General features: G+C 51.8%; 1 protein-coding gene across 3 annotated transcripts in view; it reads right to left on the bottom strand.

The window, feature by feature from the left end:
• Nucleotides 1–23,975, bottom strand: part of DopEcR (G-protein coupled receptor DopEcR) — a 356,283-nt gene that overhangs the window by 312,775 nt on the left and 19,533 nt on the right. Inside the window, exon 1 of one of the 3 annotated variants that reach the window (XM_077650717.1) lies at nucleotides 22,500–22,609. The exons of the other annotated variants lie outside the window; for them this stretch is intronic. The gene's annotated coding sequence lies outside the window, so the exon portion shown is untranslated. Of the gene's footprint in view, nucleotides 1–22,499; nucleotides 22,610–23,975 lie in introns of those variants that run through there. 3 annotated transcript variants of the gene reach the window in all.

Below are 23,975 nucleotides of genomic sequence, written 5' to 3'. Positions count from 1 at the left end.
TAAAACATGTCCTGAAAGAACGCCACACATTCTACGTTGAACGCACTGCTTCGTGAATCTCCTCCAGCGAGAACTTTTTGAATGCGTTCTGAGCAAGCGGAGTTATTGGGAATTCACGCTTTGCACCTTTCGCCCAAATCCCAGCCTTGTCAAGGCTACGCGTCTTTCCTCCGGTCCCGCCCAGTGAGACATGATCGTTGACTTAATCATATCGTCGTTTACTTTTTCACACTTAATTATCGACGTCGCTACTTCCAGTCAGACAACGAAGGGCCGTGTTTCGTCAGCTCGTTAATTTGTATTCTCCTCCACTGCAGTACACGCGGCTCCTGAAGCTATCTGACGGATAGCTCTTTCGAACCCCATGCACGAACGAGTGCAATAAAAACGGGATGTGCGCTTTGAGAAGTCGAAAGAAGGAGCAACCTAATAATTTTCTAGCATGATTCTACGTTACCTGGTGCAGGTGTAATATTGAACGGTGATATTAGAGAGATTTAGCACAGCGGAGACCGGATTATCGAACTTCTGCTGTGCACGCGCAGTGGCAAGGGGCCAGGTTAGGCAGCCATGCGAGCGCAGCCGGCCTCCTGGAATACACCTCCGGTATGCTAAATCTCTCCAGTCGTGGCAACACGACCTTACGACGCGGCGAGTTTATTTGCGGTGCTCAAAAAGTGCTGCAGGCCCCGTTAAACGTTGATGATTCTGTCGTCACTGCACAGCAATTTGCCCAAAAAAGCTTTAACACGCTGTTTCTAGTACAGTTAAATAGGTCCCGTTAGTTGCAAACCGTGATACCACCGTGAACACCAAAAGCAAACCCGAGTGAGAGCTGTTTCTGTATGCACGCACGCATAAATCTTGCTCAAAAAGTACACCTCAGAGAGCGTTTTAGCATCGGTGCTCTTTTCTCATGTGGTAGTGGCTTACTAGATTCTTATAAACTACTTATAAACTGGCTATAAACTACTTATAAACTGGCTAAACTATTAAGAAATCTAGAGCCTTACAACACACGCCATTTCGAGCCATAGAAGGTTAAAACAAGCACAACAACATACGGCTTTCAAATGTTGCAGAACAAACTGCCAAGGATACTAAACAGTTTAGAAACTGGAAATATACAAATTTAAAAAATTACATTCAAGACATTGCGCAAGTTTTTCAAACTGTAGTACACATCTTTGTTTTTATTTTTGTCATGTGAATGTACCTGTATATAATGCCACTCTCAGGTATGCAACTCGTATTATTCTATGCACTGTACCCTCAATTTCTTTCGTTGTGACTTAGGTGCTGTTTATCTCCACTGAGTACTGCCAATGCAGGGGGCCTGCGGCCCTGTCAAGCTGGCTTCTGGCAGCTTTTTCTGCAGGCCTGCTACATCATGTACAGTGATGTAAATAAAGTTCTAGTCTGTTCTATTCTATTATGAGGCTCTGCATTTTTAAAAAGTACAAAGTTGTAAGCTTGCGGTTACAGCAGGCATATAAAGGATAGGCCTAGTTAGGCATTAGTTACTTACATTAGGCCTAGATAAACTGATTGCCATGCGGCAAGATTCAACAGAATTTAGTCAACAATTCAGGTGTTTGCTAAGACGCAGTAATAATTCTGTTGACATCGCTTTGACCATGGTCAACATCGTGGCGGTTTTTTTCGGACAGCTGCGGTGTCCATAAGATATTGACACTACGGCAACAGAAAGGCAGTGTTCAGTTCTGCAACGGTTCCAGGACTGCAGCGAAGTACGAAGTCTAATTTTCACTTTGTGTTCGGAATTCTACGGGTTCCCTTTCTGCTGTTGCGCTTCCGGAAAAACTCATATAATTGGACTCTTTTTCGTCACGGTGGGAAGAAATGCCAAGGTTGCGGTTAAGGAAAAGGCACGTGAATGCCACGTATAGACGCTTCAGCAACGTTGCTTTCATTAGGGCAGCTTATTCTTCAGGGGCACCTCCGACAACAGCGCCACGTTCTGGCACACATTTATTATCGTCGAACGGATCCTAACACGGCAGCGATTTTCCCTGCACGTATTCTACTGCGGTGATCTTGAGCCACCCCCGGATCGACCGTCAATCTCGGTGCCAAATGAATCAGCCAGTGCAAGGAATGGCAAAGCGCCACAAGATAGAGCGATAGCATCTAGAAACGCGCTGAGGGTGGGAGAAGAGGAAGGAGCCTTGACGGGAACAGCAGTCGGGAACCAGTTGACGGCTCAGTGATGAAGCCAAGCAGCGCGACAAGATCTCGCACGTCCCCTCACAGAGCGAACAGAATTCGTCCTCCGGACACGAGCTCTCCAAGACGGAGCGGTGCTAGTCGAGGGTGAAAGCTGAGCCCCGATTCGTCTGGTGAACGTCATTACCAGCGCCAAACGCTCCAGGAGAAATTTAGGGGTGCTTCCCTTCGAGTGCGATAAATGCGCCAAGGCCCGACAAACGCGATAGCCCTGCCTTCGGCGCTTCGATGCTGGTAGTCGTGTCCCTGCACCCGGAGATCTTCCTGGGATTTTCGCCCACGGTGTGAGATTCTTCGGCGGGCGCTCGGAGCGAGCGGTACGTATTTTTTAGCTCTCCGCTCCTTCGGACACTGGGCATAATGCTTCGCGGCGCTGCGGGGTCTCCCCATGGAGGCCACAGACACCGTGAACGAGCGACGTCCTGCGTTCGGCGGTGACGATGAGCGCCGTAGGGCAGGCCGCTCACGCACACGATCACGGAGAAGAGCGCCACCCAGAGCAAGGTCGTTCAGCACCATTCGGCGAATGCAGGCCCAGATCGCTGATCTGCGGGGCATGGTGAGGTGCCTGACCGCGGCGCTCATCACCACCTCGGAGAACCTCGAGTCCGTCTTCGGGACCTTGGAGGTGTGTCGCCGGCGGACCCACACGTTCTAGCTTTGAGGGACGCCATTGCACTTCCTCACCAGACGCAGGACTCTATGGCGGCTCCCTCTCTGCCATTTCTGGCCACCCCTGCGCCTCCCGCCGCCATTGCTACTACTGGGGAACCGGCTGTGATGCCCTCTCTCCTTGATGCTGCTGCTGCGGGCTCATCGCAGACACCTGCAGCCGAAGAGAACATGTGCACGCCGATGTACGAGTCAGTTCTCAGGAAACGGCCACGCTCAACGGGGTCCGCGGAGGAGAGGGACGCCGAAACCAACAGGGAAATCGCAGTGGCCAAGCGGGAAGCTCGAAGCCCCCCCACACACACACTCGAAGGAGCAGGGCCTCCCAGCACGAACTCCATGGAGCCCCCCTCCAGCCTGCTGCTGACAGTGCTGCTGTTGCTGCTGGGGCGACGGCGTCCGGAAGAAAACTGGGTGCGACCTCGCCGAATCCCGCCGCACGAGACCAGGCTGCGGCTGGGGCTTCGTCTGCTGGCATCGAGCGCGCCCAACTCCGCGGCGCGTCGCAACAATACGCCGCAGACAGCGGCGACGCTGATGCTGGGACCAGCCTGGTTCCGTGGCGACCATCACTACCAAGGCGCAGCGGCGTCCGAGAGCTGCCCTGGAGCGAACCGAGGCTGCCTTGGAGGTCCCGTCAGGCCTGGAGGGGACGGTGCTGTTTCGGCCGGCGAACCGGGGCACAGCCTTCACCAGGGAACAGGGCTGGGAGTTGGCCGAGGAGATCGGACCCCGTCCGGGCGTCCTCGCCGTCCGGGTAAACATGCGGCAGAATGTGGTGGCAGTGGACGCGGGGACCAGCGATGCTCTCCAGGCTCTGTTAGCCACAGCCGTCATCCGCGGCGTGCCGGTCTGCGCCAAGGAGCCTCCTCCTCGGAACCAAAGCTCCGGCCTGGTCTTCAGTGTGGACGGGCGCAGGACGGCGGAGAAGCTGCTAGCGGCGGCGGAGTCAACGGTGCCGATGGTCTCGGCGTCGTTGTCGGGCAGCACACTCGCTCTCCGTTTTGCGGCACCTACACCGCGGGCGTTCATCACAATATTCAAGCGCAGGCTCGCGGTCCGCCCCTGACGTCCCCGGCCGCTCCAGTGTGCCAAGTACGCCAGCCTGGGACATGCCACTGAGGTGTGTCGCGCTCCTGCCCGATGCACGCGCTGCGGCGGGCCGCACGAGCCTGGTACCTGCGCGAGCAAGCCCCGCTGCATTAACTGCGGGGGGCGGCACGCAGCCATGAACCCAGCGTGCCCGCACTGCCAGCGAGAGCGTCACGTGGCCACTCTAATGGCCACATCAATGGCACCGATGTCCAGGCGGGTTGTCCGAGCTGTCGTTTAGGCTGAAACAGCGGCCCCAGCCCAGCAACATCAGCAGGCGCCGCGCGCGCTTTCTTATGCGCAGGCCGTCAGGAGAGAACCCCAGCAGCAGCAGCAGCAGCAGCAGCAGCAGCAGCAGCAGCAACCAAAGATACGGCCGCGTCGGCAGCGGTAGCAGCGATCCGGTTGCCCGGTGTCCCGTGCAGCGCGGCCCAAGCCTACGGCCGCTTCTAATGGCCAGCCCCGTGACGCATGGGACGCAAAGATCGCGCGCCTAAAGCTGGCGTTGCGCGTCCTCAGCGCACTTTTCCCGGAGCGCACCGATGGAGACCGGGCTTTTTTAGAAGCAGCGGGTGCTCCCGCACAGATAAGCCAGCATGATGGCTAGCCGCCGGACTCCCTCCCGCATACCATCCATCCTGCAGTGGAACGTGCGCTCACTTGCGGGGCGGTACGCTGAAATGCGAGTTCGCCTCGCACAGGATTCGCCTGAAGTTATCTCATTGCAGGAGACGAACGTATGTACGTTCACATGACGGGGAGCCCCAGATGCGGCTACCTGGCTACATTGGCTACTACTCAGTCACCACGTGCGAGGAACCCACCTGTGCAGCAGTGCCCTGTTTTGAAACATCTCATTACCCCGGGAAATCAAGGTGCGCGATATATGTGCGGCAGTACATCCAGCAAACCCTCGTCGGCTCGGCGGCGGCGACATCTGACGCCCAGGAGCGCGTGGTGGTGACAGTGCGCGTCGGTGGTGTTGACACGTCGGTGGCCAGTGTTTATGTGCGTCCAGCTGTCGCGTGGAATGCACTGTGCTTTCGTGCTGTGTCTTCGTGTTGTGCCCCGTGCCAAATCATTTGTGGTGATTTTAACGCCCACCATAGTGCGTGGGGCAGTGCGCGGCACTCCGCGCGTGGGGACGACCTGCACGACGCAGCAACGCAGCTGGGACTTGCCGCCTTGAACACCGGCGAGCCCACCTTTCGACGACGCGGAACAACCGGCTCCTGCATCGACGTTGCCTTCGCATCCAGAGGCATCGAGGCGACATGGCGCCGATCACCATCTCTCTGGGGCTCGGATCATTCATCATCATCATCATCATCATCATCAGCCCTACTACACCCACTGCAGGGCAAAGGCCTCTCCCATGTCTCTCCAATTAACCCTATCCTTTGCCAGCTGCATCCACCCTTTGCCTGCAAACTTCTTAATCTCATCCGCCCATCTAACCTTCTGCCGCCCCCTGCTACGCTTATTTTCTCTTGGAACCCACTCCGTTACCCTTAAAGACCAGCGGTTATCTTGCCTTCGCATTACATGCCCTGCCCAAGCCCATTTCTTTCTCTTGATTTCGACTAGGATGTCATTAACCCGTGTTTGTTCTTTCACCCACTCTGCCCGCTTCCGATCTCTTAACGTTACACCTATCATTTTTCTTTCCATGGCTCGCTGCGTTGTCCTTAACTTAAGCTGAACTCTTTTCGTTAGCCTCCACGTTTCTGCCCCGTAGGTGAGTACCGGTAAGATTATGCTGTTGTACACTTTCCTCTTGAGGGAAATTGGTAAACTGCCACTCATGATCTGCGAGAATTTGCCATATGCGCTCCACCCCATTCTTATCCTTCTAGTTATCTCCCTCTCATGATCCGGATCAGCTGTCACTACCTGCCCTAAGTAGACGTATTCCGGCACCATTTCTAGGCTCTCGCTGCCAATTGTGAACTGTTGTTCCCTTGCTAGGCTGTTGAACATCACCTTGGTTTTCTGCATGTTAATTTTTAGACCCATCGATCTGCTCTGCCTGTCTAACTCGTTGATCATGATTTGCAGTTCACCTCCTGAGTGACTCAGCAAGGCAATGTCATCAGCAAATCTCAGATTATTTAGGTATTCTCCATTTATTCTTATTCCCAACTCTTCCCAATTCAGTCCTCGAAATACCTCCTGCAAACATGCGGTGAACAGCATTGGCGAGATCGTGTCTCCTTGCCTGACGCCCTTCCTTATTGGAATTTTATTGCTGACTTTATGGAGGACTATAGTAGCTGTGCAGTTGCTATATATATCTTCCAGTATTTTGACATAAGGCTCTTCTACCCCCTGATTGCGCAATGCCTGTATGACTGCTGAGGTTTCCACTGAGTCGAATGCTTTCTCGTAATCAATGAAAGCTATATATAGAGGTTGGTTATATTCTGCGCATTTCTCTATCACCTGATTGATAGTGTGAATATGATCTATTGTAGAATATCCTTTACGAAAGCCTGCCTGATCATTTGGTTGATTAAAGTCTAACGTTGCCCTGACTCTATTAGCGATTACCTTAGTAAATACTTTGTAGGCAACGGATAGTAAGCTGATCGGCCTGTAATTTTTCAAGTCCTTGGCGTCTCCCTTCTTATGAATTAAGATAATGTTTGCATTCTTCCAAGCTTCTGGTACAGTCGAGGTCATAAGGCATTGCGTATACAGGATGGCTAGTTTCTCTAGCACGATGTCCCCTCCATCCTTCAACAGATCTGCTGTTACCTGATCCTCCCCAGCTGCTTTTCCCCTTTTCATTGCTTCTAAGGCTTTCTTTACTTCATCTTTCGTTACTGGCGGGATGACGCATTGCTGTGCACTGCTGTCTTTCTCATTAGCGCTCTGATTACATTGGCTACTGTACAGGTCTGTGTAGAACTCTTCGGCTACGTTAACTATCTTATCCATATTGCTAATGACATTGCCCTGCTTGTCTCTTAATGCATACATCTGGTTTTTACCTATGCCTAGTTTCCTCTTCACTGTTTTTAGGCTACCTCCGTTCTTTATAGCATGCTCGATTCTCTCCATATTAAACTTCCTTATGTCGGCTACCTTGCGCTTATTTATTAACTTTGATAGCTCCGTTAGTTCTATTCTATCGGTAGTGTTAGATGCCTTCATGTTTTGGCGCTTCTTAATCAGATCTTTCGTCACCTGAGATAGCTTCCCGGTATCTTTTCGAACTGTCCTACCGCCTACTTCTACTGCGCATTCCGTAATTATTGATGTCAGGTTATCGTGCATTGAATGAACATCACGACCATCTTCCTCAGTTAAAGCCGAGTATCTGTTTTGCAGCGCTATCCTAAACTCCTGTGCTTTCCCTCTTACGGCTAACTCGTTAATGGTCTTCTTCGCTAGCTTCTTCCGTTCCCTCTTCAAGTCTAAGCTAATTCAGCGACCATAGAATGGTAAGGTCTCGGATCATTACTCCATCCTAATCGAACCCACTGCATTGGAAGCGCGCCACAAACGCGCCAACTCCATTACCAACTGGAGTGCGTTCAGGCGGGCGGTCGACGAGGCGGCGGCCACTGGCGCAGATTTCTTTTCAAGTTTAGTCCGAAGCGCTCTTGCAGCCACCCAACGAGCAGAGGTAAGGGCAGGGAGCCAACATCTGATATGAAGCTGCTCAATCTGCGCAAGAAGAGAGATCGCGCAGAGCGACAGGCGCGACGGACTGACATAGCCGCCGACTGGACTGTCTACAACCGCCTGGACGCGGCAGCGCGCCGCCACGTCAAGAAGCTATATCGTCGGCAGTGGGCTTCACTATGCCAAAGGATGGAGGAAGATGTCAGCTCGCAGAAGCTGTTTGACACCCTGCGGCGCATCGCCGAACCACAGGCAAACCGTGAAACGCTGGCCGCCCTCGCAATCTCCCGCGGCCTCAGCTTTGAAGAGTTGGCAGAGCGGTTTGCTGACCGGTTCGCGCCGCCCAGCCCCGCAAACGCAGCTAACATAGCTGCTCCTGAGAGCCCCAGAAGCGAAGCCAGTCCCTCGCCCGTCGCCTGGGAAGGTCCATGTGATGCGCCGTTCACCGCGGCGGAACTGAACAATGCGCTGCAGCGCTGCCGCCGTCGCTTGGCGCCCGGATCGGACGGGGTGACATACCAGATGCTGCGAAACCTGAATGCGCAGCAACGATAGATCCTCCTGCAGCAGATCAACCTGGTGTGGGAACGCGGGGAGCTACCGGAGGATTGGCGAACCGCGATCGTTTGTCCCATCCGAAAGGAAGGGCGCCCACCTACGGAGCTGAGCGGATACCGGCCAGTGGCATTAACATCGGCGGCAGGCAAGCTCATGGAGCATATGGCGTTGCAACGTCTGAACGAGCGGGCTGCGGAGGCTGATTTGCTTGACGAGCGACGGACGGGTTTCCGTGGGATGCGGTGGACGGCTGATTCTATATCGGACGTTGTTACAGCGCTGGAGCATGCCAGCGCGGCCGGCCAGGTTGCGCTGCTGCTACTACTGGACGTCTCGGGCGCTTTTGACAACGTTAACCGCGCACCAATTCTCGCGGTGCTTGAGGGGGCCGGTGTGAGCGGGTTCCTTTTGCGATACGTTCATGGCTTCCTGAGCGGGCGCACCATGCGCGTGTACGATCAGGGGGTAAGCTAGCTCTTCAAGCCTTGCCCGGTGGACATGGGCGTGCCGCAGGGCTCTGTCTTATCACCATTTCTGTTTAATGTGACCATGTCGGTGGTACCAGCCTCCCTCCCCACGAGCGGCCGACACCATGTGTACATGTCCATATATGCCGACGACATAGCTCTGTGTTGCCGGGGGCTACCGGGCGAGGCGCTCCGCGCGCGGGTACCTTCAAGGAGCTCTGACCGCAGTCGATGCCAGCTTCCGCGGCCATGGTCTGTCGCTGAGCGCGGACAAATCGGTGGCCATGGCCTGCGTTTCGCGCTCGCGCGCATACCTTACGCCACTGTCACTGGACGGGACTCCGATTCCTTGGCGTAAATCGGTGCGGTACCTTGGCCTGGACATCGACTGGCGCCTTTCCTTTCGCCCCGCGGCGACCAAGGCCTATCTGCAGATGAAGAAATCACTGCCGCCGTGCACAAGCTCACCGCTCGAGGCCAGGGCATCTCCCAGCAAGCCGCGCTGCGGTTATGCAATGCCGCAGCTTTGGGGGCGGTGCTCTACGCGCTGCCGCTAGTCACGGTGCGCAAGCCGTGCTGGAAGAAACTCGAGCTCCAGTACTGCAAGTCCCGGCGCGTGTGCCTAGGTCTGCCCAAAAACTCGCAGTGCGCCGCAACGTTGGCCGAGGCAGGAGCGTGGCCACATGAGCTCCAGGCAGCGCGCAGGGCACTGAATCTCATCGACCGGCTTCACCGCGCACCGGACGGCGGCTCGCTGCTGCAGCGTATGCGCTTGCACCCGATCTTACGAATGGGCGCGGCGCTGCTCGAGTATGAGCAATTGACACAAGGCCCACCCCCCTACGGCTCCTGCGCGCCCTGGCCTGCTGGCTCGGAGGTACAGCGAGAGATCGTCGGCACCGCGGGAAAGCGGAGCACACCCCTCTGTGCTGTGCAGCAGCTGGCCAGAGCCGTCATACACGAGGAGCTCTAGGACCATCTCCTCGTGTACACCGACGGCTCAGTGGCCCGCGACAGCTGCTCCCTTGTTGCGGCGGCCGCCATCCCCGCCCTGCGACTGCGCAGCCAGCAACACGCAGCCTTCCTGGGCTCCTCCACCACGGCGGAGTTGATGGGGATCCGGCTCGGGCTGGACCTGCTGCTCACCCTCGGCCCTCCGCAGCCCAGGAGTGCTCTGCTGTGCGACTCCCGCGCCGCCCTTAGCCGCCTGCAATCTAAAGGCCGCGTACCCCACTAGTGCGGGAAATTCGCTCGCGTATCGAGCGCCTCGCGCAGAGAGGATGTGCCGTGCGTGCACAGTGGGTGCCCGGTCACTGCGGCATCGCCGGCAACGAAGAAGCTGACGGCCTCGCGACCGCTACACACCAACTACCTGCCAGCGATCTGTCCCTTGCGCTGGAAGACGTGCGTGCGGCCATCCACGACCATCTCCGAAAGCAGCACCCGGACCCACGCATCGCAGGAGGTGAGCGCATCGACGTATCACCGGCTGTCGCGCACTTACACGGTCGCAACGTGTAATAATCCTCCGCGCGCCCATTGGCTGCGTGTGGGCCGGGGAACGACGGGAGCGTCACGGAATCGCGACGAGTGATGTGTGTGACGGATGCGGAGCAGTGGAAACACTAGAACACCTGCTGCTTCACTGTGCTGCGTTCGCCGATGCTCGTCGCGATATGCTTGCGGCCTATAGGGCGCTGGACATACTACCAGACTCGCTCAAGACGCTATTGTGGCCGCAGGGAAGTGCGCGCACTCGTGAGCGTACCTTGGTGAGCCTCTGTGCATTCCTCGAACACACGGGCTTGACGTCCCGTCTGTTCTCCGTCAGGCAGTTCCACGCAGTGACCGAACGCTCCGCGAATTCTACCTTGAACGATTAATAACTGGACGCCCCACTCCAGTTGTAGCCAACACAGTGCCGAGCGCGTTTTAATTCCTCCAACATGAACTAATCACGCGCACAAGCTGGACACATTTCTTATTGTGTAAATAGTTTGTATATATTATTTCTCCCCCTATCCTTTCTTTCTGTCCCTCACCTCTTTCACTTCATTTCTCCATTCTGCCTGCTATCCTTTATTTCCGCTGCCGCAGCTCAGGTGGTTCAGTATCGATGGCAGATGCCGGGGCTATCAAAAATCTTTTCCTTCTTTTTTGCTATTATTTTAATAAAAACCAACACCACCACCACCCTGCACCCGGGAATACGACGGTGACTCTGAAGATCCCGTGTGATGGTGACAACAGTAGTGCGGTGAGTCCTCTGAAATCTTCGCTGAAATCTAGGCTAAAAATTCGCCTAGATTCGCTAAAATTTGCTAAAATTAAGGCGAAAGCTACACTGGCCATGAACCTGCGATTACGCTGTGGCAGTGCTCCGAGGAGGCACAGAGACAGGCCTTGAGCCGTTGCCTACCCACCGCCGCAGCTGGGCGGACGCCGCGCCTTCTGGCATGACGTCACACCGCGCGCCTCGCCGCGGAGCCGCCCTCACCCGCCCTTCCGCGCTGTACAGCTAACCAATGTATTCGGTGGCGGCATCCATGGGAGCCCCGCACACTCAGTGAATAAACGAAAACTTGTGTCGAGGCTGGCAATCGAACCAGGGCGTTTGGTGTTTGAGGCGGAGACGCTGCCACTCCGCCACGATGGCTCAAGGTCTAATCATGAATAAAGGCGCATCTAATGAATGCACGGGTTTCATATATTAACTCTTCCGATCCAGAAGTCACCTCGCTTTAGCTACGTATATCCTGGCTTAATAGAGCTAGGCCATCAGCAATTTTTCTGCACGTTTTTAATTCGGTACATACTGATAAAGTACAAGAATATCAGTGAGCCCCTCTTCTGTTACTTCCGCATGTATTGCTCTGGACAGAAATAAACCGAGCCGGCTGCTCTTTTAACCTCACTCAAGCCATGCATAGCTGAAATATCTAGACACGAACCCACTGAAACACAACAGGACTTATTTATTCCTAGACAGCGATTAGGTGCCACGCTTGCTGTTGGGCAACTCGGTTTGTTTCATGCTTCCATATCCCACCGGAAGAAAGGGCGGTTCTTTCTTGCGTTGGGATCTGGAAGCATGGATTAGGTGCCGACTTTCACGCAGCTCCGACGCGGAAGCGACCACATAAAAGAATCGGAACAATTAACGCGACATCAAAGCGCTATATGCAGCTAGAATAAATTGGTTCTGTTGGTCTTTCTATTATACCAGGTGCCCTAGTTAACAGTAACCAAGGTTTTAAATGAAGACCCACTCTCCTAGCCAAGTGAAACCCGTCCAGTGGTGCTGAAAGTCGAGTGCATATTCGCCAGTATTTTATTTTCGTTTTGCAAAACTTAATTATTAAACACCAGTTAGTTAAATTTTTGAATATTATTCGGAGGAATGAAGTTTTATTTAAAAACTTGCAGAGAGTCTTGGAAAACAGCTGGCTGCAGTGTTTGCGCCGAGGTGCCACTTATTCAGCTTCATTTAACGGCCTTAAAAAATGCCCAGAAATAAGAAAACCTGCCAAGTGACAGCTGCTGGCGCTCGTCTCTCTCCCAGCGAGCATGCAAAGTCCCATCGGGGACAGATCTGCGGAAAAAAGCGGCATTTGCTCCCTGAGACACGTCTTGGGATGCTGAAGCAGCAGCGCAGCTCAAGGGCTTTCTTTAAGACAGCTAAAAAAAAAACAAATGATACGTGAGCGGTACCTCGGTGCAAAGATTTCAGCCGGCTGCATTTCAAGGCGGCCTACGACTCCCGTGACACTTTATTGTTGGCAGCATTATTTAGAAATTTAGTTAATCAGTGTTTAATACTATCTAATTAGGTTTCCGGAACTAAAAAAGTACTGCTGAATAGGCCATGCAGCTCCCAACAGCACTCTTAGCAGAACAGTAAAAGGCAGCCGGTATATTGTTTTGCATTTCTAAGTGCCTTGAGTGAAAACGCGCTGCCTTACCTGAGGAGACTATAGCTGAAATGAGAGAAGAAAAAATGACGGGAAGGTTAAGTTCTGCTTAACCTAAAGCGAAAGCACGGCCTGCAGTACGAACTAGAGCAGATCAGTTTGATCACATTTCGCTTTAAAATGGTGCTGCCGCGGCCGGGACTGATTGAGCGTTCGCGCGGATGGAGTACAAGACGCAGCTATAGAAAGCAGTGAGCACGACGAGGGACGCGCGACTGACCCACAGCGTTGTTCTTCATCATCATCAGCCCCTTCCAATCCTTCCTTCACGGCACAGTTCAGGGCTCGTGTGAACGAAGCAAATTGGGCAGTCTAGTTCCCAGTCTAGCCTTGGTCGCACGGTGCTGGAAGTGGTCTGGAGCCTAAGCAAGATTCGAGGAAAGGGAAAACGCATAGCGGTTCACTTTGCCGGTGGGCACCACAACCATGCATGCCGTGAGAAAAAAAACACGAAGGCTGACTGAGAGCTTGTTTCCACTTAGCGTTCGCATTTTTCGCTCAGGGCACGTTTAAGATGTCGACCTGAAAAGTGAGCCAATTATGCGTTTTCCTTTTCCTCGAATCCAGCGGAGAGTCTATACTGCGAATTAGACTGTCTAATCTTATTCTCGATCTAAACTCGCTCCTGCTTTCGAGGAAACAAACGGCACATAACTGGCTCACTTTGCAGGTGCACACGAACCACGCAGTGAGAAAAAATACAGCCCGCTAGACCACGTCACGTGTGTGGCGCCACGGATGCCGTTTGTACTCCTAAACTTACGTTTGGCTTCAGCTAAACTATTGCAGCTTTCTCTGTAAAACCACACTTTAATGTACCACAGAGTCTAGGCCGAAAAACAACTGAAGGGAGGGGGCTAAAAGGCCTCCGTCAGCAACGGCCAAACAGCAATGGCGACAGCGTTGTGCACTGTGGTTTGGCATCTGCTAGTTGGTTTAGGTCGTGGCAGCACTTGCTTCGAACATAATCCCGAGAAAACGAGCGTACTGCCCCACACTTTGATCATAAAGCAAAGAAAATGTAGCACGTTGAGAGGGTAAAACGCTTTCTTAGAACACGTTCTGGGCGTGTTTCGGGCTGAACACGCGATATCTAGCGAAAATATGTGGTTAAAAATGATCTGGACGTAAGGAAATGCAGTTAAAATCATAGGATTTAATCCTCTTTTTCTTTCCTTCCTGGTCGCAGCGGCTTTGGGAGGTGTGGAACACACAGTTCGGTCGTTCTAGACATGTGTTTTGCCCTACAGGCAAATGACTCGAGCTAGGTGAGTTGCGTTGGACTAACGACGCTGTTTACTCTACGATGCTGATCGGAGACAGCTGTTTCGACGTGGCTAAAATGCGTGTTACGTCACAACCTCTTCGCTGCCCCATGAGCGCACTGCGTCTACTAGGGTGCTGTGAGGAATGCGTTCGCTTAAGGTGCATCGGAGTGGCACGCTGTTTTGCTAGAGTCGCCCGATGTTTTCAGCATAAGCGACCTCGCGCTTGACTCACAATTCAACGGACACCACGCCAACAGCCGAAACATCAAAGCGGCGGACGAGAGAGGCAGACCAGAGCACGGTAGAACATACGTAGCTCTCAGGGAGCATTAATTATGACGATGTTTCCAGGGGCAGATTGAGTCTCTCATGAAATGCTAGGAAGTGCTCGACGAATGGACGGCGCTGGAGCACACGTGATATATTATTTACGAGCGTAGTCAGGGGCGAGTGGGGCAAAACGCGACAGGAATTTGCAAATTCGTCGCCATAAGTTTTCATTCTCAGGTATCAAAAAACAAATGCTGCCGAATGATTTTGTACAGTCCTGCCATAACGCTTACCAAAAAACAAAAGGACAGCTGAATGGGATCCAAGCAAAATTTAACGAAATTCGAAACTGCAAACTGACGGATTTTGCACTATGTGAGTGTACACGGGGCAAAATGAGACGCCCTTCCAAAACCATTGTATTATGTATCCTTGCAGTGAATGCCCACGAAGTTGGCTCCATCGACATCTAAACAATCGAGCCTATTCGATTGACATGCACTGTGGCAAGACCAAACCCGAAACTGTTATGTTCACCGTTACAAACATCGTCTACAGACAGTCTATAGACTTCTTATAGACCCTATTCCTTTCCTATATATATAGAAAAAGTCTACTAAAAGTGTATGTCCATAAATCTATAGATTCTCTATACACTGTGTATAGGATTTGTATTGCTTATAGACTGTTCTCTAGGTTGTCCATAGACAGTGTATAAACTTTAGACAGAAGTCTATGGACAGTCTATAGACTCTCCAAAGAACTGTTTGTAAGGGGCACGCCCCAATGCACTTTACGCAGTTTCACCGCCAGGCTGTGTGTGTAGCCCGGCTACGTGAAGCTTTTGAATTTCCTGCTTTCGTGGCTTCTTTTTTTTCTGTTTTAGTGCCATGGTTGCTGCTCTTTCGCTATGCCGTAATGAACGGACGTGCAATTTGGCTCGATTCGTTGCACGTGAACACAAGTTTCTTAATGAGACTGTAAGCCAGACCGAACAGAGCTTGCTGCATTCCCAGAGAGTGTTCTACAAATAGGTCTTCATGCCAGCCTGACACTGCGACGCTGAGGTTCGCAGGGCTCTTTATGCAATAAGCGAGTAATTACTTATTGGCATCCACCCAGGCGCAGCCGTACGGCTACAAAGGAAACCTCTACAACTTTCTCGGAAACCTTGCAGTTAAAGAAAAATTCGTCCTGGTCCGGGGTTCGAAACCGGGACCACCGCTTCACCGGAGCAGTCGCTCTACCAACTGAGCTAACCGGGACGGCAAGCTTATGGTAGGTCGAGAGCGAATTGATCAATTACTCGAAGTGGGAACTGTGTTTGTCAAACGTTTAGGGGAATCCAGCAAGGTGGAGTGGATTTGTAATAAGGCAGTAATGGATCAATTCGCTCTCGCCCTACCGTAAGCTTGCCGTCCCGGTTAGCTCAGTTGGTAGAGCGACTGCTCCGGTGAAGCGGTGGTCCCAGGTTCAAACCTCGGACAAGGACGAACTTTTCTTTAACTGCAAAGTTTCTGAGAAAGCTGTGGCGGAATCCACGAAAGAGTTCGCTTTGGAACGCGTTCGCTTTGCCGTGACGTAAATTTGACGTAGCATCGGGGGGAGAATGAAGGCACGAACACTGCGGTAGGACGAGGGGGCAGGCAACAGCCAATCGGCTTTGTTGGGCGGTCCCATCTCGGCTGCTTGTATGTTTAGGGGCTATATGCTAACTTCGGTGCGTTTTTAACCTCTAGTGCCGATTCGCACGATTGCCTGAGCAACGGCCAAAATCGTGCGGCTCACAGACGACTGCGGGAGCCGTATATTTGCCTCGATGTCGACTGTCGCCTGGAAGCCCCCGGTAGCGAGCAACCGTAGCGCGCAGAGTATTTTGCGCTCTGTTGTGAGCGCACTTTTCCCCGTTGGTCCAAGGTGGGGGTTTTAGCTCTTCGCATAGCCGGCGTACAAGTCGCTTCGACCGCCTGAAATGCCTTCGGAAGGCATCGTCACGCATGTCGAAAGGATTGTCATGCACGCGCGACCGCCGATGCCGCCGATAACATTCGCTGAGCACCGGTAACAACAGCGGGGCGACGGGAGGTACTACCGGCATGTTTCTTCTCGCGCCGAAGCGAACACCACTTTCACCACAGCGCCCGTCCCTGTGCTTCCATGTTTGACTTCTGTCCTGTTCTTAGCGCTGTTCCTACACCACTTTCAGAGTTCCACACACAGCGACCGAACGCGTTCGCTTTCACTTGATTGACATGTCTCGTGACGTAAACAAAATCCGTGGTCCCGCCTTCGTGAAGTGATGTCACCGCCAGCGGTGACGACACACGGCCAATGGGGCGAGGTGGCGAGAGAGAAAGCGAACGCGTTCCAAAGCCAACTGTTTCGTGGATTCGGCCCCTGTATAGCTTTCCTTTGTAGCCGTATGGCTGCGCTTGGTTGAACGCCAATGAGTAATTACCCCCTTATTACAAATCTACTCCACCTTGGGACATTCCGCTAAATATTTGACAGACTCTTTATGCAGTTTCTGCTTTCATATTCCCTTGCCGTCCTGTGGTAGGCCCATTTGGGAACACCAAAACGCCTCATGGCACCGGCGCGGCTTCCATCTCTCAAGAGCTCCATGTTTTCTGCCAGCTAGTCGGCATTGATTGTTTTCCTTTTGTACGTTCAAACTATGCCATGGATCAGGAAAACATAGGTGGAGCTTTATAGCGAGCAATAAAACATTTCCACATTTCCGGAGCCCTCTACTACGGCGTCCCTCATAGCCTGAGTCGCTTTGAGCCGTTAAGCCCAAATAAACCTAAACCGTTACATTTATTTTAGCTGCCTCCACAACATGTCAATGTCGCGTTTTGCCTTTCATGTAGACTGCTGCTAAAATAATTCTATGCTATTTACTCGAGGCGCAAGAATTTTAAACTTTGCGTAAGATGAGGCTAATAACCAAGTGTATTAACTAAACACTTGCGTTCATCTAGGATGCCACGTTGAGTGAGCTGCAAAGTTGTGGAAAGTTTCTGGCGTGCAGAATTTTGCGCCTTTTCAACCATTTCCTCGTTGACCATGGCTCACTTCGCATTTTTTTTTTGCACTGTTTGAAGGAGCCAATGTGGTAGACTTTAAACTCGATTGTAGTGAATAAGAATGTCAAGTTATTATATGAGATTATTTAAAATTTATCGGGCGCTTATCAATAAAATGTTGCCTTTTGCCCCATTTTCCCCTACGCATAAATGCTTACGCAGTTATCGGTCGCGTGCTTCTCTGACGATAAGTTTGATTGCAATCAACGACGCCACCGAAGACGTCGCTTTCTTGCACAGCGGGGAGGTAGGCACCGCCGCATCTAGCTTCGTTCTAGTTACTTCCCAAAGTTCCCAGGCAGGGGTGAGGTCGTTGAGCGCTTAAGACAAACATTTAACACAACTCTCGCTCCTGGTGGCGACAGCCAGCGGTGCCTAAACGTGACCCCTGTTTCTTAAGCCTCCAAGAGCGGGCGCCAAACAAGGAAGGAAGAGAGGGTGCGCGCTACCAGGCGGCGCGTGGGCCCTCCTCTCCTTTTCGTCATATTTTATTCGGCCCATGTTCCAGACAAGCTTCCCGCTCCAGGCGAAAACGCCGCCAGCAGCCGCGGTGGGAGGGGCGCTCTCATCGCGCCGCCAGTAATGTTTGGAGGGGGCTTTAACCACAAGTGCCCGTCTATTTTCGCTTTGCGGCGCCCCGTTTCCTGTAAAAATAGCCCGGCTGTTTTCTAATGCGCCGCTAAAAAAGTCCGGCCCGGGCCATGCACCCCACAGTAAAGTCTTTCGCGCGCATGGCAGCGCAGCGTGAAAAGCCCTTAATAGCCGCCCACGCCTCGACTAATAATAGCACAGTGGAAGCACATGTACAATCGTGACAATGCGGGAGGTGCAAGTCACGGAAGAGACTACGAGCGCTTTCATTTTTTGCTGGAGGAGCTCCAAGCGTGTGCCGCAATGAGGATTATGCGCTAATATCCGGTGTTTATTTTGCGTTCTGTAGCCGTAGTTGTTAGTGTTTGTGTCAGTACACAGCGCGCCGTCCGGCAGTGTCGTTTTAATCTCCACTAGCGGCGTGAGTACACTGTTGTTTTCGAAAGCCATGGGCAGGCCACGGACCGTTCGCCGTTCCTACGAGGCGCGCACACAAAAGCGACAACAGGCTCGTGCACTACAACCAAGCGGCAGCGATAACGCGCGCAGAATCGTGCACAAGGAACGGCAGAGCATCGTAATCCTCTCACCCCATTGTCGCCAAAAACCATGGCGCCGTGATTTAGCGACAGAAAAGCTGTGTTCGCAGCCACGAAGTAGTTAATGAAAAGTAAATTTTACGCACCCGGACGCAGACACAAATCAGTGCAACTTTCTCCGTGCCGTAATAGCAATGGCGCAAGAATTTCGCTGGCCCTCTGCTATACGGCGTTCTTACTCACGGTCACTGGCATTGCGCACCGACAGCCATTGCTTTCTCGCCATCACTTTCATGGAACACTCAATTCGTAATCGTTGTGTGGTCCTCCTTCCACAATCTTCGGCCAGTTTGAACGCAAAACTGGTTAGCGGCCGGCTGAAGAGGGAGGTTTTGGTGCAGGAAACACACGCACAGCTTGCGCGTTTTTACCTACTTCACAAATGCTGTGGCGAATCACACGGCGGCAAATATTCGAAGGCAGACAACAATCTCAGAATAAATAATTATACAGTTGCAGCACCGGCAGCGGTCGCTGTCATACAGATTAGGCGATTTGAACGTGAACGTCTACTCAGATTCCTGGATTGGGATCACTTGGGGATAAGAGTTGATGGAGAATGCATTCGTAATCTGCGATTCCTCGAAGACACTGCCTTGCTAAGTAACTTGGGGGACGAATTGCAATGCACGATAAATGACCTAGACCGGCTAAGCAGATCGGTCAGCCTAAAAATTAATGCGCAGAAAACTGAAGTAATGTTTAACAGTCTCGGCAGGCAACAGTAGTTTACGACAGAGAGCATGGCGCATAAAAGTGGTAATGGAATTCATGTGCTTAGGGCAGGGTGACCGCAGATTCGGACCACGAGGGTGAAATAAGTGGAAGAATAATAATAGCGTGGAGTGCACTTGGGAAGGTACTCTCAGATGCTGACGGGCAGTTTAGTGATATCTCTAAAGAGGTGAAAGTACAACTGGTGTATCTTACCGATTCTCACCTCTGGGAGAGAAACGTGGAGGCTAACGAAAAGGGTTCAACTAAAGTCAATTACAATGCGGCGAGCTGTGAAAAGGAAAACAATAGGTAACGTCAAGAGACAGGAAGAGAGCAGAGTTGAGGGTACAAAAGGGAGTTAACGACATCCTAGTCGAAATCAAGCAGAAGAAATAGGCATGAGCAGGGCATGTAATGCAAATGCAAGATAACCGATAGCTGTTATCGGTAACGGACAGGAGCAGGGCACGCCAGAAGGTTTAGTGGCCGGATGAGATTAAGAAGTTTGCGGAGATAAAATGACGGCAGTTGACATAGGGCCAGGCTGATGCGAGAGAAAGGGGAGAGGCCTGATGATGACGATGTTCGACAGATGTCCGCTTGGTTGGGTCACGCAACGGAAAAAAAATACTCTTGCACCAACCGAGGGTAGAAGAAGTAAAAGTCCCATTATGTTGGCCACCAACTCGACCCCTTCAACAGAGAGGCTAAACGCTCAGCACGCAGCAGACCTTGCTGCCTACTCAAGTCATAGACTCCGGGCACAGTTCCCGGGTAGGCGTCCGCGAACTCGGTCCTTCGCCTGTGAGTAAGTGATGGTACGTGTCCACAAAGAGGAAATGATGGTCTGCTGCCTACTTCGTTCTGAGTCTTTAGCCATTCTTGAAGACGGGACCCATTTGATCCTGAACACTCTGGGACTTTTGTACTGCAACCCTTGGTTGACTCTAAACGCTTTTTCCGCTGGGGATTTCACAACCTACCCCAGCAGCACAGCTAATCGGCCCAATATTGGAAAGGTATTCGCAAAGTTCGCTTAATATGCGGAGCCAGTTGGCGATATATTTTTATTTTCTTGACATTAAACAGCGCTACAGGTTTAGACGAATACACAGAAAGACACAGCGCCCGTCCTGTCATGTATTCCTCTGTATTCGTCTAACTATGTGGCACTGTTTAATTTCATGAAATGTATTGGGAAAGGCCGGTCCCACAAGAGACCAGAGTGAAACCAACCATTTGCAACACTGGCCCAATTACCTGTGCTGCTTGGGCAGAGAGGGCGCCTCATGTAATCCAGCATGGCGGCGCTATGGATGGAGGACTCCTCCTGTAGGGAGCCTAGGTGCAATCGCGCTTGTTTGACAGTTTCACTATAAATTCCATCTTATTTGTCGATGATCACCTGCCAGATTTTCCAGGTTTTCTGCATTTAGCACAACAGGTAAGCACGGCCCACCGATTTTCAGCGATTCGTTTTGCTCTTGCGCAGGCAGCAAGCTAGAAAAGTCTGCAAGTCACGTGCGGCTTGAGTTTTCACTGATAAAGGCGCGCCCTTTCGAGCTGCTTCTTGCTTATGAATTCAATTAACCAGGTACTACGTTAGATAGGAATATAAATTTTGCAACCATATAAAAAAATGAGATCGCTTTTCCGCGTACTGTTTTGTGAGCAGTGGACGGAAGGCGTGCAATGACGCAGTTCATTTTGTTGGATTATATTTGATTCTTATCATCTGCTCGTCTTATGGACTGATTCCAGTCGCAGCCAGGACATTGGACACTTAAAAATAATGAGAATGAAATGGAATTCTACTGAAATCACCATATCTGCCCACCTCATTTCCGTGGATATCAAAATACATTTTCAGCCCACACGCCTGCCGTAATATAGCTTGTCATTACAGACTCAGTCAGGCACAAACTTCGACGTTTTGCTTTAGTCATGCGTGATGGTGATTATGGAATTCCATGGCGCAAGGGCATCCATGGCCAAAGAGCGCCGTGGCACAAGGTCTTCTGGACTTCTCATGGTGGGGTGAAAGACCCATTTTCCAAGCAATTCACCCTAAATAAGCCGATCACCAGACCAAGGGAAAGCTTGTACCCATTATTTCACCGGTGGATATCCGACGGCACAGGGGATCGAACCGCGCACCTCCCGCATGCGAGGCGGATGCTCAGCCACTTGGCCACCGCTGCGGTATTTCAGCCATTTATTCATGTGTGCTCAGCAATATTTGCCAACAAATAGCGCCTCGTATCTTTTACGTAGGAGGCGCTTCTAGTAAAAGCAAACCATCTTTTAGGAATAGAGGCTCAGTGCCTGATAAGAACTGCGCCGTCATGGTCCCGCAAGCGCTCTACTACAGCCGGAAAGCTTCCAGTTACCATGCTCTTTGTTTATTGTTAGCGCCAGAAAAGATACGCAATGACAGTTAACGACTCTTCTGCCTCGTTAGTAGGAAAATATCCGCGTAACCACGCTCCTAAGGTATATTATCACAGGAAAACTACGCAAACAACGTCTAGGTGTGCCGGCGAAGAGATCGCAAAGGGGCTAACCAAAGTGGTTCTGAGCAGGCCGATCCTATTTAGACTAGTTCGCGGCGCCGCCGAAGCGTGGCGTCGATTTCGTGAAAATTGCTATGGGTTAAGCGACAGCACAAACGGCCGCAACACACTGCAACGTGCAAACAAGTTTCACCACCCCTGGCAAAGGCGCCGCTCGCACTGGTCGCTCTCATTTCCACCATGGAGTCACAGTATTGAGAGTGGAGGTAATGCGCCAGGAATTATGCGGTGTGCCCCGAGCGGGACATGTTTTAGTGGATTGAACCAACCGATCATTTCATCTACGTGTTAATTTCGCCATGAGAAATAACAAGTAGCTGTAAGAATAAACCAGGTAAATCGCAGCCAACGACCCCTGAAAGATTCCTTTTAGTCGGAGTAGCTCCCGAGTTATTTGTTCTGCGTACACAATCCAGCGGGCCATGAAGAAGGAAATGTCTCTCTGCTGCCGCTGAAGAATATTTGCACTGGTGCGGGAGCTCAGAGTTACCCAAACGGCTCTTCGTAAGCTGCCATTAAGCGCCCTTCTAGATGCCCGTTCGAAAGAAGTGAGCTGCCAACGAGATATAAGATCCTCCAAACTTATTCCGTCGTTCTCGAGTCCTATCCGCAACAACTGGCACGCATTCAGCCGCACTTACTGGCCGAATGCGTGCACTGCACGGCAGCCACACTGTTGGAGCGAAAGCGAGCAAAGAAAGTTGAAATGAGGGAACGGAGGGAATAAATGCGAGCGTTGTGATGCGTGTGCTTACCGTCTTTCGCCTCCGCCCTTCAGTCAACGCCCTACGACCACTCTCGAAGTGAACAGCACAGAGGCGACCGGAGTGGACAAGACACGCGTTGTTTCGTACTCTCCTTTCGCACTTCGTCTGGCCGCTGTTCACCTCCGGAATGAGGTAACAACTGATTTACCTTTCTGCGCCCTCGGGTTAAGCATCATTCGCAGCCAACAACTATACCCCACAGAGCGTTAATATTGCTGCTACTGCGAATGCAGGGTGAAAAAAAAAAGACAAGCACTCAAACCTGTAGGTTAGCGAATAAGTCGGAATGTGACAGCGGCTGCCTCCGCGCAGCCAAACCGAAGGCGGCCGCAGCCTGCCGCCTCGAAAGGGGCTCTGATCGTCACAGATGCGGTCGCCACGCTTGGCACAAAGGGCGCGCTTGCTGGAAATGCGCCTCTGCTCTGAATGGAAGGGCAGCTGCGTCGCTCGTCACCGAAGAATGTCGAGAGGAACGCGCCAAGCGTCGGCGCAAGACAGGAGCGAATATTGCCGCTCTTTCCATTCGGTGGACGGACAATCGCTTCGTTCCTCCCTACCGCTTGGCAAAAACAAATGTCGGCCGGTCAGGAAAACAGGCATTCAGAAAACGGGATGGCACTGCACAATAATAGCGAGCTGAGCAAGTCTCTAGATGGATCCATTATAGAAGAAATACAGCGCACATGGCTCCACCAAGCAAGAACATGCGACCCACACACCGCGGTGAACTCAGGGCTGAACTTCGATCGAAGAAGAGAGTAAGAAAGACAGTGCACACCGACTGCGAATCTCGCAAGGGAGAAAAAAGAAATGAGAAAAAAAGCGAAAACAAAAGACGACAAAAAAAAAGAGGGGAGAACACACGATCACAAGGCAGGTCTGTCGATGAAGCTCTGTCAGTCAACCATCGCTATGTTTTCAGGAGAAAAAGCTTAGGTTTATCGAAAAACGCGCACTTCGTCTTTCGTGTAATTTCGCATTTTTTTTCACCCGTGACAGGCGTGGTTGGTGTGCTCTATCATTCCTAGTCCATTCTTTGATTAAAGTTGAGAGAGTGGGGCAAAACGCGACATTCGGTTACTTAGAAAGTAATACTCTTGCTTGGGCTAGTTGGTTCATGCTTGAAGGCGATAATGAAAACGGCGCGACGAACGTGGACAACAGTCGAGCACAGTTGGGACTGACGCTGATCCTTTCGTTTGTGCTCTACTTTTGTCCTCGTTTATCGCGCCATTTTCATAACCGTCTTCAAGGACCCTAGTGCACCCTCATTTTTAAAGAGCTATTATATTACCCTGATATTTATGCGCTATGACTAGCCGCATGTCCACTAGAACTAGGCTCAAATTTGGCTAGACTGCCTTCTTTAAACCAAAGAAAAAAATTGGGAAGTGAGCCTTGGTGAACGAAAAAGCAGTCGAAAAGGCGCTAAATTCTGCACGCCATATTATTCAAAGCTGTGCA

Source organism: Amblyomma americanum, chromosome 1 (assembly GCF_052857255.1).
Source record: "Amblyomma americanum isolate KBUSLIRL-KWMA chromosome 1, ASM5285725v1, whole genome shotgun sequence".
NCBI lineage: Eukaryota > Metazoa > Arthropoda > Arachnida > Ixodida > Ixodidae > Amblyomma > Amblyomma americanum.
This window is presented reverse-complemented; position numbering and strand designations above follow the sequence as displayed.